The 14,444-nt window shown below is 38.6% G+C and overlaps 1 non-coding gene across 1 annotated transcript; it reads left to right on the top strand.

Annotated features, from left to right (window-relative positions):
* The first annotated feature begins 12,420 nt into the window (after positions 1–12,420).
* Positions 12,421–12,494, top strand: trnar-ucu (transfer RNA arginine (anticodon UCU)). Its single transcript has one exon. It is a non-coding gene; the product is annotated as a tRNA-Arg (tRNA).
* The last annotated feature ends 1,950 nt before the right edge of the window (positions 12,495–14,444 follow it).

Here is a 14,444-nt window from a genome sequence, read left to right as displayed (position 1 = left end):
AAGTTTTGCAATGTAATTGATTTTTTAAATTACATGTATTATTTTGATGACATTTGGTGTTGAATGATATAAAATAAACCAGGACCCTAAACTGGATGAAAATGAATATCGAACAAGCCTACATGAATTTACTGATTTATTGGTTATCATTTGAGAACCACTTTCCATCTAGTTTATTACACAAACTGTTATTACTGCCATTTTGATACAATAAGCTATAAAAATGGTTTGAATAGCTTCCAAGATATACAGTGGGGAGAAAAGTATTTGATACACTGCCAATGGGTTTTCCCATTAGCAGTGTATCAAATACTTGTTCTCCCCAGTGTATAAGGTGATGTGCATGATAATTAATGTAGCCTACATATTAAAAATAGGTAATTATTGCATTTTAAAATAATTTCTATACATTCAATTCATATTTTTTTTAAAAATCAAAATACTTCCAACACACACACAAAAAAAACCTCAATAGCTAATAAGTAGCTAATATGTTTTGTTTTAGTTTGTTGTTCTTAAGGTGAGGAAGAATGTGACTGACTGAGTCTGACATCTCACATGCTGAAGCAGATGGTGGAAGTGCTCAAACCAATGCTTTTAGCGACAAAGGTCATATACGAAGAAAAGACCCTCCAATTTTATCATTGCCCCACTCCAAGCTCAACTGCTGACTGACACCTACAGCACTTATTTATTTATTTATTTATTTTAAAGATTTAAAACTTTAAAGATATTAAGGGTGCCATTTATCATGATCTCTCCAAGAGATATCAGTGGTTGTGGTTTGTTTCCTCTATATGTGCAGGTACACAATTTGCAGTAGATTTATATTTTACAGCAATGTTGCACAGAAAAGGTGTCACTGTTTAATAAATGACTTACTGTATTTTTTTCTATTTTGAAATATCTTTTCCCCCCCCCATTTCAACAGTTGTATCGTAAAATATCATGTATCAAATGTCTGACCAATATATCGATAATCGCTGTATCGTGATATTGAGAGATAATCGTTATCGTGAGCCTTGTATTACAAATCGTATCGTATCGTGAGGTGCCCTGAAGTTTCCACTCCTATTGTTGAGCCAGTTCACTGACGCGCACACCACGCTCATGTTTTTCTATCATTTGAACATTTCCATTACCTTCTTGGGACCCATGTTGATTTCTCTCACAAGAAAGTCCGCCATCCGTCTTGCGGGAAAACAATGAAATTGTGACGCTTTCATAAATCTTCATATTTTGAGCATTCTGTCATATAATGAGGCAAATGAGTCAGAATTTACGTCAGATGTCGAATGGATCGTATGTCGAGGTACCACTGTACCTAATAACACAATGTGGACATCTGCGGCTTATACAACTCATTTGATGTCATTGATGGCACTCTGTGCCCAATGCATTTTGACTGGTAGAGGCTGGTAGTGAAAGATCATTAACATCCCCTCCCTTCAAAATGGAACATTCACAGCCAGAATTCCAGTCAAAAGGAATTTGACATCTAGTGCAGTCAATTGCATCCAATGGATTTACAAATATAGTTTTCATGTTAAATTTGGTGAGTGCAGCTCCTATAGCCAGGTGTGCCTTATAGTCCATATATTACAGTATGGCCATGCAAGAATCAGGCTGTATTGGGATTCCATTTATTCAAGGTGAGATGCTAAAAAAAAAAGTTGATTTTGCCTCCCTGAAAGCTACAGATAGCCTGGCTTAACCTTTTACACATTTACTCTTATGTAAGGTGTCCTTTTTTTGCTCTCTGACGTTCACATCCTTAATTACTTTTCATAAGTGTTCAGTACTTCTGAGTGTGTGAGTGCATGTTACATACTCCAGACAGCCATTCATATTTCAGCTCGTGCATGCTGTAGTGTCTGACATCGAATATGAGGTTTTTGCTTTTGTTTTTTTTCCAAGATGTGGATGTAAGTGAAGTGGTGCGTGTGAACATGCCGCCTGCCTTCTTTCCTGCCTGTGTGTGCCTCCGGGCGGGGTCGGACCGCCTATCATAAGAACTGCTTCAGCTTTTTTCTTTTGCGCTTTGCTTTGCTGCGCTGGTGTGACTGAGAAGCAAGCACAAGTGTAACAGCTGCTCCTGCTTTAACACAGGTACCGTTGGGGATTTTAAGAAAACACAAATTCAACGGTTACCTCCGCCAGGGAGGTAATATTTTTGTGTTTCGTTTGGTTCCGCAAACATTACTTAACCTGTTCGCAAAAGAATCAGTACAGCAAACAGAGTAAGGATTCATGCGAGGTCAGGTTCATAAATATTAAGACAAACACAATTCTCTATCTTTTTGGCTTGAAACATGTTTGAAATGAAAGAAGCCATATGTGCATGTTCATATCAAAATCAGGTGAGTGTAGAAATTACTTCACTTTGTACTGTATGTGCCTGGCACTTTTAAGGACAAAGTAATGAGGCTTTTATCTCTTCGTGGCCAAGTGTGTTATGTCCTCATTATCCTGTTTACTAGGAGCAGATAAATTATCTAGTTAATTTCAAGTGTGCTACTTGCATTTGTTATCTGTTGCTGTCAACTTTCAATGAGAACCAAAGAGCTGTCACCATCAGTGAGGCAAGCCAACATTAGTAGGACTAAGAATTAGCGTTTTCAGGCACTTGCCCATGCCTAACTTACCAACGAACAATTTAGGTCAGCCTACCATGCATGTATTTGGGTTGTGGGAGAACACAGAAGTACCCACAGAAAACCCACACAAGCTCGGGGAAAACATGAAAACTCCACACAGGAAGGCCAGAGCCCAGGAGTAAACCCCCACAGTGCTGCCCAATTTATAATGACTTACGATAAATTACAACACAGAGCACATTTTAATTTTACTATTGAATTTTGACGGCATCCATCACAATAGAATATTGACTGTTTGAATTAAAAACCTTGTAAACCTGTGGCATCATGATGCTTTTACCTTTAGTAGATCGCTAGGGCACTGGACCGAGCCATTGTTGCACGAACAAACTGGTATGAGTGATTTGTGAATTGATGAAAAAGAACTACGAATTGCAGGGCATCGTTGACGCTTCAAACGTATGTCGCGGTAATATCCTTCAGTTTAGCACCAAACGGTGCATGCTGTGAGCACCATGGAGACTGGTTCCTCTGGCATTAGAGCTTGTCTCTCATAAAAATCAACTATGAGTGACCTAGGCCTTCCCGTATGTGTGGCAGCTTCTCCCAACGTGGTGCAGACTTAAAGCGTTTTTTTACAGGGCGAAATAGAAATGACGCCACATCCCACATGTGCCAGAATGTGCACTATCTGTGTCAGTTTAATCTGGCAGCCTTTGTACTATGAATCTCTTGCTTTTTACAATTGCTTGCCCGATTGGGAAAGTTTTGTTTTGTATTACCTTGCCTGTGACATATCCTTTAGATGCCTGGTGTAACCGGGAAGCTTTGAGCCCTGATACGACAGAAAAATCTAAAAATAACAAAAAAACTGTTTGAGGGAGAGCAGAAACAAAACACTATAAAGGGGGGAAAAAGTTAACAAAGACTTAGAGGCTCAGACAAAACAACTGTATGATTGAATAACTATTTCCCTGGTGAAGAAAACCCACGTTGGCATGATCAAGAACCCCCACTTGGAGAAGGGTGTGACCCTTAGGAACATGTTCTTTTTTTTTTTTTTTTTTTTTTTTTTAAAAAGCCGTACTAGAGTTTAGTGAAATTGCACACCCACTACAGTAGGTGTCAGTGGCACTTTCATCACTATGCTGAATAAGAAATAAGACTACAAGATTAAAGTCGTACTATTGTTACGGGAATAATGTTGCACTGTTAGTACGAGAAAAATACTTGTACAGAAAGTACTTGAAAAGCACTGTATTGGAGTAATGGGACGAGTATGCAGAAGGAAATAAAATGTTCATGATTCAAAATGTACCAGTATTTGGATGGTAACACCGACAAATGAAGGATTAACAGCTGCATCTTTTTATTTTTTTAGTTAATTCCATTCCACTCCATGTCATATGACCTTCATTGTAAAATCTAGAGTGGGACTGAAAATGCAGACCGTCCACTATTCGTGGACGTTTCAGAATGAAAATGTCTCGATAGGGATTTATGCGCATCAATCCTCAGAGCCATATTTCTTATTTTTTCATTTCGAGGTTGATATGTAACCAGTGTTGTTAATAACGGCGTTACAATATAACGGCGTTACTAACAGGTGTTATTTTTTCCAGTGGTGAGTAATCTAATTAATTACTTTTCTCATCTTGGCAACGCTGTTACCGTTACTGAGGCGGGAAAGACGTGCGTTACTATGCGTTACTAAGTTGGTTGAATAAAGAAAGTCAGAGAGACGGACCCACGGAGACGAGAGAGCAGAGCAGGAGTCGGGAAGACGCCGTTGCAAACGCGATGCTAGGTGGCTCCAATAATACCTGACTGTAGCCTACAAACTACGCCCACATGATATGGTAGATATGACATTTTATAGAACTAGATGCAAATGATAGACACGGCTGCATTGGCAACATGTTTTAAGGACTACATGCGTTAGTAAACAGCCGCCATCTTAAAGCAGTAGACCTCTCAGGAAGGCTCTGTTGTAGAGATCCTTCCTAGCGAACCTACTTAAAAATTTTTTTTTTTTTTTTTTTTTTAAATCTAAAATGGTCCTAAATCGGCAAAATCTTGACTTTAATCTATCTTTAAATGATGAAACAGTTTTAAAACTTACACATGTTGAAAGTAGACAGAAGGGAACTAATGCAATAGCGGGAGTAATTTTAACAACTTTAATGGTTGATTCACAACTTTAAATGACTTCCACACATAGCAAAGGTTACTATCTAGTTATCGCAATACACTTGTGTCTAGTTAAGTAGTTAAGTGGAGGGTAAAGAATTGGGCTAGGGCCAGTTGTCCCAAAAACCCTTTAAACTACACATTGTGTGACCTTTTTTTTTCTTCTTTTTTTGGAGAAAAAAAAAAACATGAAAATTATCACTAGTTACTTTGCCAAGTAACTAATTACTCTTAAATTCAGGTAACTGACTTACTAACGCAATTACTTTTTGGGAGAAGTAATTTGTAACTGTAATTAATTACTTTTTAAAAGTAAAATTAACAACACTGTATGTAACATTAATTAAATGCAGAATTAAGAATTCTACTCCTTTGTTGTTCATGGACAGATCACAATGATATTTGTAGATATATTCTACCGACGTGTACGTACCGATCTTTGTAGCCATATTTCTTTTTTTCTTGTCTCAGGATTTATTAATTACAGCAATCAATGGCCCTATCGCAGAGCCCCGCCCCCTTGTAAAACTGACAACCCAAGGCTCTGTCAAGTTCTCTCAGTGAGAGTGACTGAGTGAAGGATTAATTTATGGATGATCGCGGGAGTTGAAATTTCTGAATTTGCACTACCACAGCTGGCAATAGACCTGTTTTGTGAAATTTTTTATTTTATTTTATGAATTTCATCTAGTTTAGGGTTGCAGTATGCAGTGAGCGGTATGTCCATGTTATTAAACTTTACAAAGAGGAGATCATTATTAAAATCGAGTTGAAATGCTGACACTCGCAACTTAAAAACAAGAAACCCCACAGGCCGAATATCTATCTAGCTGTAACGTTAACAATTTAGTAACAGTATGTCATGTGTTCTGTCAGATTTTTCTCCTGAAGCTTTTGTGGCAATGAATAAGCAGTCTTGTACATTCAGTCGGATTCTCAATATTATCCAGAGGTGCTAAATAAACAACATAAAACATACATTTGCAACAGGAATACGACGTGAATAAATGCTCAATGTAGAGAGAGGCGTGCATTCGAGATGACCGCAGTCAAATGCTAGGTGTGTGTGAGGAGAACTTTCCTTCGTGTGCATCCGCGACCAAATGTAAGTACATCATCCCCCCCCCCAATAGAAAGTTTGGCAAATTTGCATATCCAGGGGCCCTCTTCATGGGTCAGGGGTTCAGAAGGTGAGAAGGGTGTGGAGGAAATATGTTCTGGTACACTAGTGCTGTCCTAAACGACAAATTTTCTCCTGATTAGTCAGCCGACTAGTTTTTTCGATTAATCGACTAATCTAATTTTTTTTTTTTTCTTTTTTACTAATTTAGCAATGAAATTTTTGTTGACGCTTATTAATTCAGAAAACTATTTTGGAACACTTAAATTCTTTATTAAAGTACAAATAATGTAAATAACAATAATGGATCACAAATAAACAATGAGGTTAAATGCTGATAGCATTTACTAGTGCAAAAGAATGGAAAGTAAACAGATTCAGAACGCTGACTTTGCCTTTCCAATATTATTCAAAACAATTCTTAAAAAAAATTCTAGCAATATTATTAGTATACTGCTATATATAATAGTAGTATAATAATTATAATAATTCATTGCCAATCATATTTGTCATGAAGAGTGTCATTTGAAAGCTATTCTTAGTGTAGAATCTGTCTTATGTAGTATTTACTCAACATATTGTAATATTGTGGGATTAACTCCAGAAATCATTATTTATATGACCAACATGACGTGCTTTTGCTGTTTACCAGCTGTTGAGTGTTATTGTATGACTGATTGGAACTGTACTACATTGTTTCGCCACAGGGTGTGCTGTCGTGCATTTTATGTTCGGTGTGAAGAAGAAGAAGAAAGTTAAAAGAGGCATTAGAGGCCTAGGCTGCGTTTCAATCGCGGTTTAAATGAGCCCTCGCTCACTTGCCCTAGCCACCGCACCCCGGGGGAATCCCCGCCGCCATCTTAAGGGCAGTTCCAATTCCCAAAACCGGGAAGTGAACTTGGTGAGATGGACCCTCAGAGGGCTCAGTGATCAAGTGAAAAACGATGGTCACTCCGGAGCTCCCTATATCCAATGGTGCATGGAAAATATGTCCATGCGGTGGCTGCTGTATGTATACCACCAAAGAAGAAGAAAATGAATTAAGCTGCCAGCACGGTGTTTGAATGTTATACCAAACTGCCTTTCGAATTGTAAAATTCATTGTTGTTAAAAAATAAAAAAATTAGGCTAAGTGGCAGTTATGACAGAACGTTTGGAATCACAATAGTGCCAAAATAAAAAAAACAAACAAACAAAAAACACATGAATAAATAAATATAAAGAGAAATAAATGAATAAATAATAATAAAGTAACTTTTTTATTGACTTTCACTTTTGCCATTAAAAAGGGAAAAAAAGAATTTTGTTCATTGATGTTTCTATTTCGCTCATCTTTTCTATTTTGCTCTTCACGAAAGGAATGGTCTCAATCAAATGGCATTGGGAGGGACTGAAACTAAACTTCAAGTAGGTTAAATGCATTTAAACAGCAAATTTGTCTACAAATTATAAGGTGTCGACAAATAAATAAAGAATTGCCCAGATAAAATTTGATACAAAACTAATAATTTGATCATTCCCAGGTATCGACGTATTGCCATCAAGCGCGGAATACGTCTCCGGCTGATGTCACATGAGTCGTCGTGCATTTTATGCACGCCCGGCCATGGCTCCCCCCAATGAATTTGTTGGCCACCCCACGCGCCAGTATAATGTTAGATTGTAGTAGCTGCGGAACTCAAAATGTTGACTGGACTATTATGGACTATGCACATTAATATAATAGTGTACAAAATACAATATAACACACTCAACAAAAGTATATCAGTAGGTGTGTCCTTAAGTCAATCTGACTGTTTTCTACTGGCCTGTTTATTAGTACAACATAGTAAAAACCTCAAATTATGGCTTTTATTTTTAGGTGTGCCAGCTCAAGGTTTTAAGTGGCCCCATTTGCCCACCCCTATGAAGAATTTCTGGAGGCGCCACTGATTTGGAATTGGCAGTTTAGCGCTACTCCAAAACCTTGTGGTTGTTTCATGATTTTCTTGCCTGTGAGTGAACGAGGGCAGGTGTGTTCCATTTACGTCTTTCGCTCCCCCTCCGCCCACTTTCCCTCCACCCTCCAAGTGGCCTCCGTGTGACGTCATAGCAAGTGCTTATGGCAAGTGAGCGAGGGCAACTCAAACCGTGATTGGAACGCAGCCCTGTTCTCAACTTCTCCCTCACTGCACTCTGGCACTCATGGAGAGCACGTTCGCTCATGTGTTCAAAATAAATGATAGCCGACGTGCAAAGGAGCAAGTGAGCTGTAAAAATAGCGAGCTTAGTGGCGTGAAAACCGCGGGAGAGCTAAGTGAAGCTAACGAACAGCTAAACGATGCTAAACGGGGCTAAATGAAGCTAAGCGACTGATACTCAGTCCATCGTCGTCGAACAGTCCATTGTAGTGCGTGTGGGGGTGGGGAGGATAAAATAAATGCAGCATTCAAATGGCTTTCTTTTTTGTTTTGTTATTTGTTTGTTTGGTATACTGACATAATTATACATGACGAATAGTTGGGGGTGCTGCTGGCTCTGGTGGCCTAAGCCGTTGCTCGTTGGGGCAAGGGCAGCAGGTTGGGGGCCCCCTAGTGGTTGGGGGCCTAAGGTGATCGTCTACTTCGCCTGAATAGTAGATCCACCTATGTTTATATTCAGTTTATGGCGTCAACAACAGAGCCTTATCCATAGCTTTCATTTGGTGAGTCTTTTTTTAGGGTTGAAAAAGTAACAAAAACAAATTCTTCCCCCCAATCTTTCAGGGTACCTGGCATCGGAAGTACAGGTACACCACGCAAAGCGTTGGTTAAACCATCAGGTTTTTACTTTTTAGCAGTTAGAAAAATGTTTTAAGTCACAACCACACAGTATTCCTATGCAACTCTATGGCTTGGTGTCCGACTTTATTGATTTGGGGACGTTGTTTTGTGATAGGTCCATTGCAGACTTACCTGATTACTTGTTCCGAGTTAATTAGTTGAGAGAGCCTGCTGATGATAGTTCATTTTCAACTTGTTTTAAATTAACTTTAGATTTTAAATGGATATTATTTTCTTTTTTCAAATACGGGACATCAAATTACTCTGATTTTTACTATCTGCGGTTCGACTCGGTCCTTGTAAGCCAGCTAATTATAGTCGTTACCTGCTTTTTCTATTGGTGTCAGTTTGGATGTGTTATCAAGCAAGCAGCTGTGGAGCCAGCCATCTCATACCAAATTGCTTTATCTTCGTGTTAGCAGCTCACTTGTCCGTTTACATTTTGGACCTGGAAGGTTGACGCAAAACAAAACTGCACATAGAATACACAATTACTGCACAATGGCTACACAATTACTGGCAGCATGTGTTGTCCTCACTGTTTTTTTTTTGTGTTACTTGAGCCCGCAGCAAGCAGTCCTCCTACTTACTGCAACAATATTTTTGCCAAGTGAACGTAATGGATGTAAAATCTTGAGTTTTGGCTCGGTTCTTTTTTGGTGTTTGTGCGTGTCTAATCTTGGCCTCCGGGCACATGAAACACTGTGCTAAACAAGATTTAAAATTTGATTTTTTATTTCCCCCCCTTTGCAGCTTAAATTTACTTCCCTTGCAACACAATTCTGATAAACTCGTATTTCTCATTTTTTTTGTCTTGAAATTACAGACTGCTCTTGCAGCTGAAATATTATTCTTATAAGGCAACATTTTTTTTTACTGAGATTAAATCCTTGGGTTAACTCACATGCTATTTTAACTTTTTTTTTTTTTTTTATGTGTATATCTGCACTAAAATTTCAATAAAGGCGACTATTTATTGATTCTTAAGTTCCAACATCATGAACTTAACATCGAGAAGTGTTTAAAAAAATGTAAAAGCTTCTAAAACTAGATTTCAGAAATCTCAAAATGTAGCAAAAAGCAATATTATCTTTGCCATATTCATACAGCTTCACACATGGAACCTCCATTTGATAGGTATCAGTTCAAAAAGGAATATTTCCATTATTTCCAAGTTTGCTGTCATTAGTTATTTTCTTTTAAATGTATTTTTGCTAGCAAATATTGATGTCTTTATGATTTATTCTTAGTGTTGTGTATATATATATATATATATATATATATATATATATATATATTTTGTTTGTTTGTTTGTTTGTTTCATGTAGTTTATTTGGTAATTTTTTTAACCTTTCATGATTTAAAATGATTTATTTAAGGTATTTTTAATAGTGAACACTTGTCTTATAATATATATTCATGTTTATTTCCGTTACCCATTGCTTAAAAAAATCGTTTCATTTTATTATGCAGCCATGCAAACTTGCCATCTTTCGGCGAAATTTCGCCGTTTTGAAATAAAAAAGGGTCATACTTCTGAATCACGTAGATCCGAGGAGAAAAAAATGGGGGGGGGGGGGGGGGGGGGGTCTGTCAACGAGCGAGTGAAACCGTTAACTTCAAAACCGTAGTCCATGCTCAAAACTACACTGTAGTCTGATGACCTAGACCACAGGTGTCAAACCGATTCCAGAAAGGGCCTAGTGGGTGCAGGTCTGCTTTCCAACCAATGAAGACGACACCTTTTCACCAATTAGATCTTTTACATGTGTAATCAGTTAAACTTTGTCAGGTGCTTCTTGTTTCAGCAGGAAGTTCATTGGTTAAACTCTCTGCACGTTATCGGTTGGAACAAAATCCAGCACCCACTAGGCCCTTTCTAGAATCGGTTTGAACCTGTGACCTAGACCTATCACCGCCACTCTCTTCTCGTGACAACAAATGACTGACAATAGTGAGAGACGGGAGCACAGTTATCACTAATCAGCATTGAGGACCAATGAACCAGCTTCTCGGCCGGACCCGTTGGAAATTGCGGCAAGGTAAGGGGTTAATGTCAAAAATTGTTAACTTCTTAAAGCTAAAAGTTTGAGTGATGGCCTTTAATAGTCTTCATAAATCATTCAATTGTGTCGTTCGATCAATTCCTGCGCTTGTAATGGTGTCTATAACACAAGTATTCGCTTAATTTCTTGATAACTGACTTCAGATAGTCCTCGATATTTCACCGCCTCGTAGAACGCAGTTAGTCGATGTAGCTCTAACTGCGGAGGGGCTAACTAGCGCCTTTCACACAGGGCTTTGCTAGTAAAGTTGGCGAACGTCAGTTGGGATCTGAATTGTCGCCAGTTGGCATTGTGACGAGTTATTTAAGGCCCCTTTGTAAAGAGCTTGTTAACGATTAAAAAAAAAAAAAGCAATAAGGTACAGTAACTAGAGTGATGAACTAGTGCCTTCCATACAAGTCATGGTTAAGGCTTTGTTAGTAAAGTTATGAATGGTCACCAGTTATTTTTGACAACAAATTTTTTAAGGCCCCTCTATACTCTTCGATAATTACAGAAAGGGAAGAGTTTTGCCTTGTTGTGGAGGTCGTTTCATTTGTTTAGCCATCGAGAGTTTATCAAACCGGAGAGCTCCGCTACAGGTCGCATTTAAAAGTACCCCCATTCCCGCGCTGTTCGTACACACCCCCGTTTATAAAACAGCCTACAGGTGTGCTTCTGTTTATCCAGTATGATGCCCTATCAATTGAAGTTAAGGACCATGGGACTAATTGCTTTGGTTGAATGTAAATAAAGGTATGATCACTACAGTTAATGCTTTTGAAGACTTGTAATTTTTTAATTCTTTCTATCTATCTATCTATCTATCTATCTATCTATCTATCTATCTATCTATCTCTCTCTCTCTCTCTCTCTCTCTCTCTCTCTCTCTCTCTCTCTCTCTCTCTCTCTCTCTCTCTCTCTCTCTATCTATCTATCTATCTATCTATCTATCTATCTATCTATCTATCTATCTATCTATCACATAATAGTTAAGTGAATGGAACTTCTACTGTACCTGTAAATTCATATTTTATGCTGTACAGCTGTTCTTTGCTTAATGCAAATGGGACATACTGTATATTTTATAATTTAGATTTTGTATAATTTGCTACTTAATGCGTCTTATATGTTCTGATTTCAGGATGAGGGATTTAGACTTGTATATGTTAAATTCTTATGTACTGTGTTTAATTCGAGATGTCTCTGGTTGCACTATGAAATGCACTTTTCCGTGCATGCCGTGTGTCCATGTTACTTTGTCACCTTTTTCACCCCTAACCAGTTTGCATGCCTGATTATGGTAGTGAACACTGATTTGGTCTATTTTAGGGGGGATGGTTCGAAGTTGTTTTTCTACATTGTACATCATGTATAGCTAGTATTTTTCATTTTATTTTTGGGGCTCTATTCTTGCATTCCAGTACAGGAAATGGCCAACTTAAGCATTGTCATTTTTTCCCCTGAAAACCTGTATTTCAATGCTTCATGAAATACATGAAATAAATCCTGTAGTGCCTGAATATGCCTCTTTAGCACTCCCTGTCTGCGAACGGTGGTAGTGCCTCGCTCTGGGCTGCGGTCCTGATGCTGAGGGATGCTGCATTAAACGGGGGATGGGGTGGGAGAGGTATGAATACTCCGTCTACCCCAGATGTACTGCCTGAGTCTCTGTGGCGCAATGGAATAGCGCGCTGGACTTCTAATCCAGAGGCTCCGGGTTCGAGTCCCGGCAGAGATGATTGTGATTGAGCATTTTTGGAAACGTGACATGAAAAAAGGCCTGGCTATCAGTGGTGTTCTATTTATAGCTTTAGAGGAGTGGCTATATCAGAGGATGAGAAGGCTTTGTATTAGACTTGGCCGTTTTTCGTTCTCAGTCTTGTGATGAATAATGATTTGTTCGAGCAAAGGTTATGCTTGCTTTAATATGCAAATTCTTATTTTATGTGATCCTAACAGTGAAACCTTTGTGTTTGCTCATGTGGATGCCCACCATCATGGACGTGCAAAAACAGCACACAGCGTGTCTTCGCAACCCCGTTTCAACATAAAGCATACCTCGTAGATATGGTTATTTTTTTATTTTTTTAAATTCGTTATCTTAATTTTGAATTAGTATTTTTTCGAATTTCCTTTCTGTTTTTTCAAAAGGGGTCCCAATTATCATTCCTCTGAGAATCGTTGGTGATACACAAAAAAATATTTACTTGAATATCACCTACATTGAGTACAGAAAGTATTCTTTGCACCATTGCAGCCATTTTCCAAAATCAAAAAAAGTTCATTTTATTTCTCATTAATGTACACTTTACACACCCTATCTTGACAGAACAAAAACAAATGTAGAAATTTTAGCAAATGTTTTTAAAAAGACAAACTGAAACTTCATATGGCCATAAATAATCAGACCCTTTGCAGCGACTTTCATATTTAACTCCTATACACCTTTCCCACTGGCCAAAAAACCCGTGTCAACCCACTAACAATCAGCTTTTGGTAGCAGTGGGAAGGGTGCAGCGACCCGCCTCGACCCGTGTCAATCAACCCGCCATGCAACCCGTGTTAAAATCACCTCAGCTCCGATCGTCATGCAGTGTGAAAGCAAAACCCCGGGTCAACAGTCAACACCCTAATCTACGTGGTGACGTAGGCTCTTGCGTGATGCGTCATAACAACGTACCATTCGCCTCCCATTTAACACGCCCCACACGACTCCTTTCAATTTCAAACCAAAATTCACGTTGCCTCAGCACAAGCAGAGTGTTGATCCTTTGCTGCATTTCGACCATTTTGAGGGAAGTAAAAAGCATGAAAACAGAGAACACAAACAGAAAGGCTTACATTTTGCTCTGCATTGTTTACTTCCTTGAACTGAATGAATTTGGTCGCTTTTGTCGACGCGCATTTTAGCGTGGTGACATCACGTAACCTTACTTCACGGCTGAAGAGGGGTGGGGGGTTAGACGGGTGAAAAAAAAAAAAAAGACGGCTTTTTTTTTATCAATGGGAAAGGTGCCAAATGCCAATAGCTAGTGGGTTTCATTGGCTTGGAAAAACGCGCGTTGACCCACTAGTTTCAGTGGGAAAGGGGCACTAGTGTTCATTTCTGCTGATCCTCCTCGAGATGATTCTGCTCATTTATTTGGAGTCATCTGTGTTTAAGCAAACTGATTGGACTTGATTAGTAAAAGCACACACCTGTCTATATGAGACCTTACTGCTCTCAGTGCATGCCAGAGCAAATGAGAATCATGAGGTCAAATGAACTGCCCAAGGGGTATAGAGACAGAATTGTGGCCAGTTACAGATCTAGCCAAGGTTACAAGAGAATTTCTGCAGCCCTCAAGGTTCCTAAGAGCACTGTGGCCTTCATACAGTCACCCTCAAATGAAAGAATTTTTGGGATGACCACAATTCTTTCTAGGCCTGGCCAGCCAAACAGAGCAATCGTGGGAAAAGAGCCTTGGTGATAAAGGTAAGGAGGAACCCAAACATCATTGCAGGGTTCATACGTGTCCTGGAAATCTTTGAAAATGCTTGGATTTTAATGTTGTGTTTTCAAGGTTTGAAAAATGCTTTAATTTTGAGTGTTTGAAACACAATATTTCTCAGCACACTGTCTAAAAATATAAATTATTATATGAAGGAAAATAAATTTGCTTCATCCCTGCTACACGCTTGTTTTGAA

The sequence above is a fragment of the Corythoichthys intestinalis genome, chromosome 14 (genome assembly GCF_030265065.1).
Source record: "Corythoichthys intestinalis isolate RoL2023-P3 chromosome 14, ASM3026506v1, whole genome shotgun sequence".
NCBI classification, from domain to species: Eukaryota; Metazoa; Chordata; class Actinopteri; order Syngnathiformes; family Syngnathidae; genus Corythoichthys; species Corythoichthys intestinalis.
This window is presented reverse-complemented; position numbering and strand designations above follow the sequence as displayed.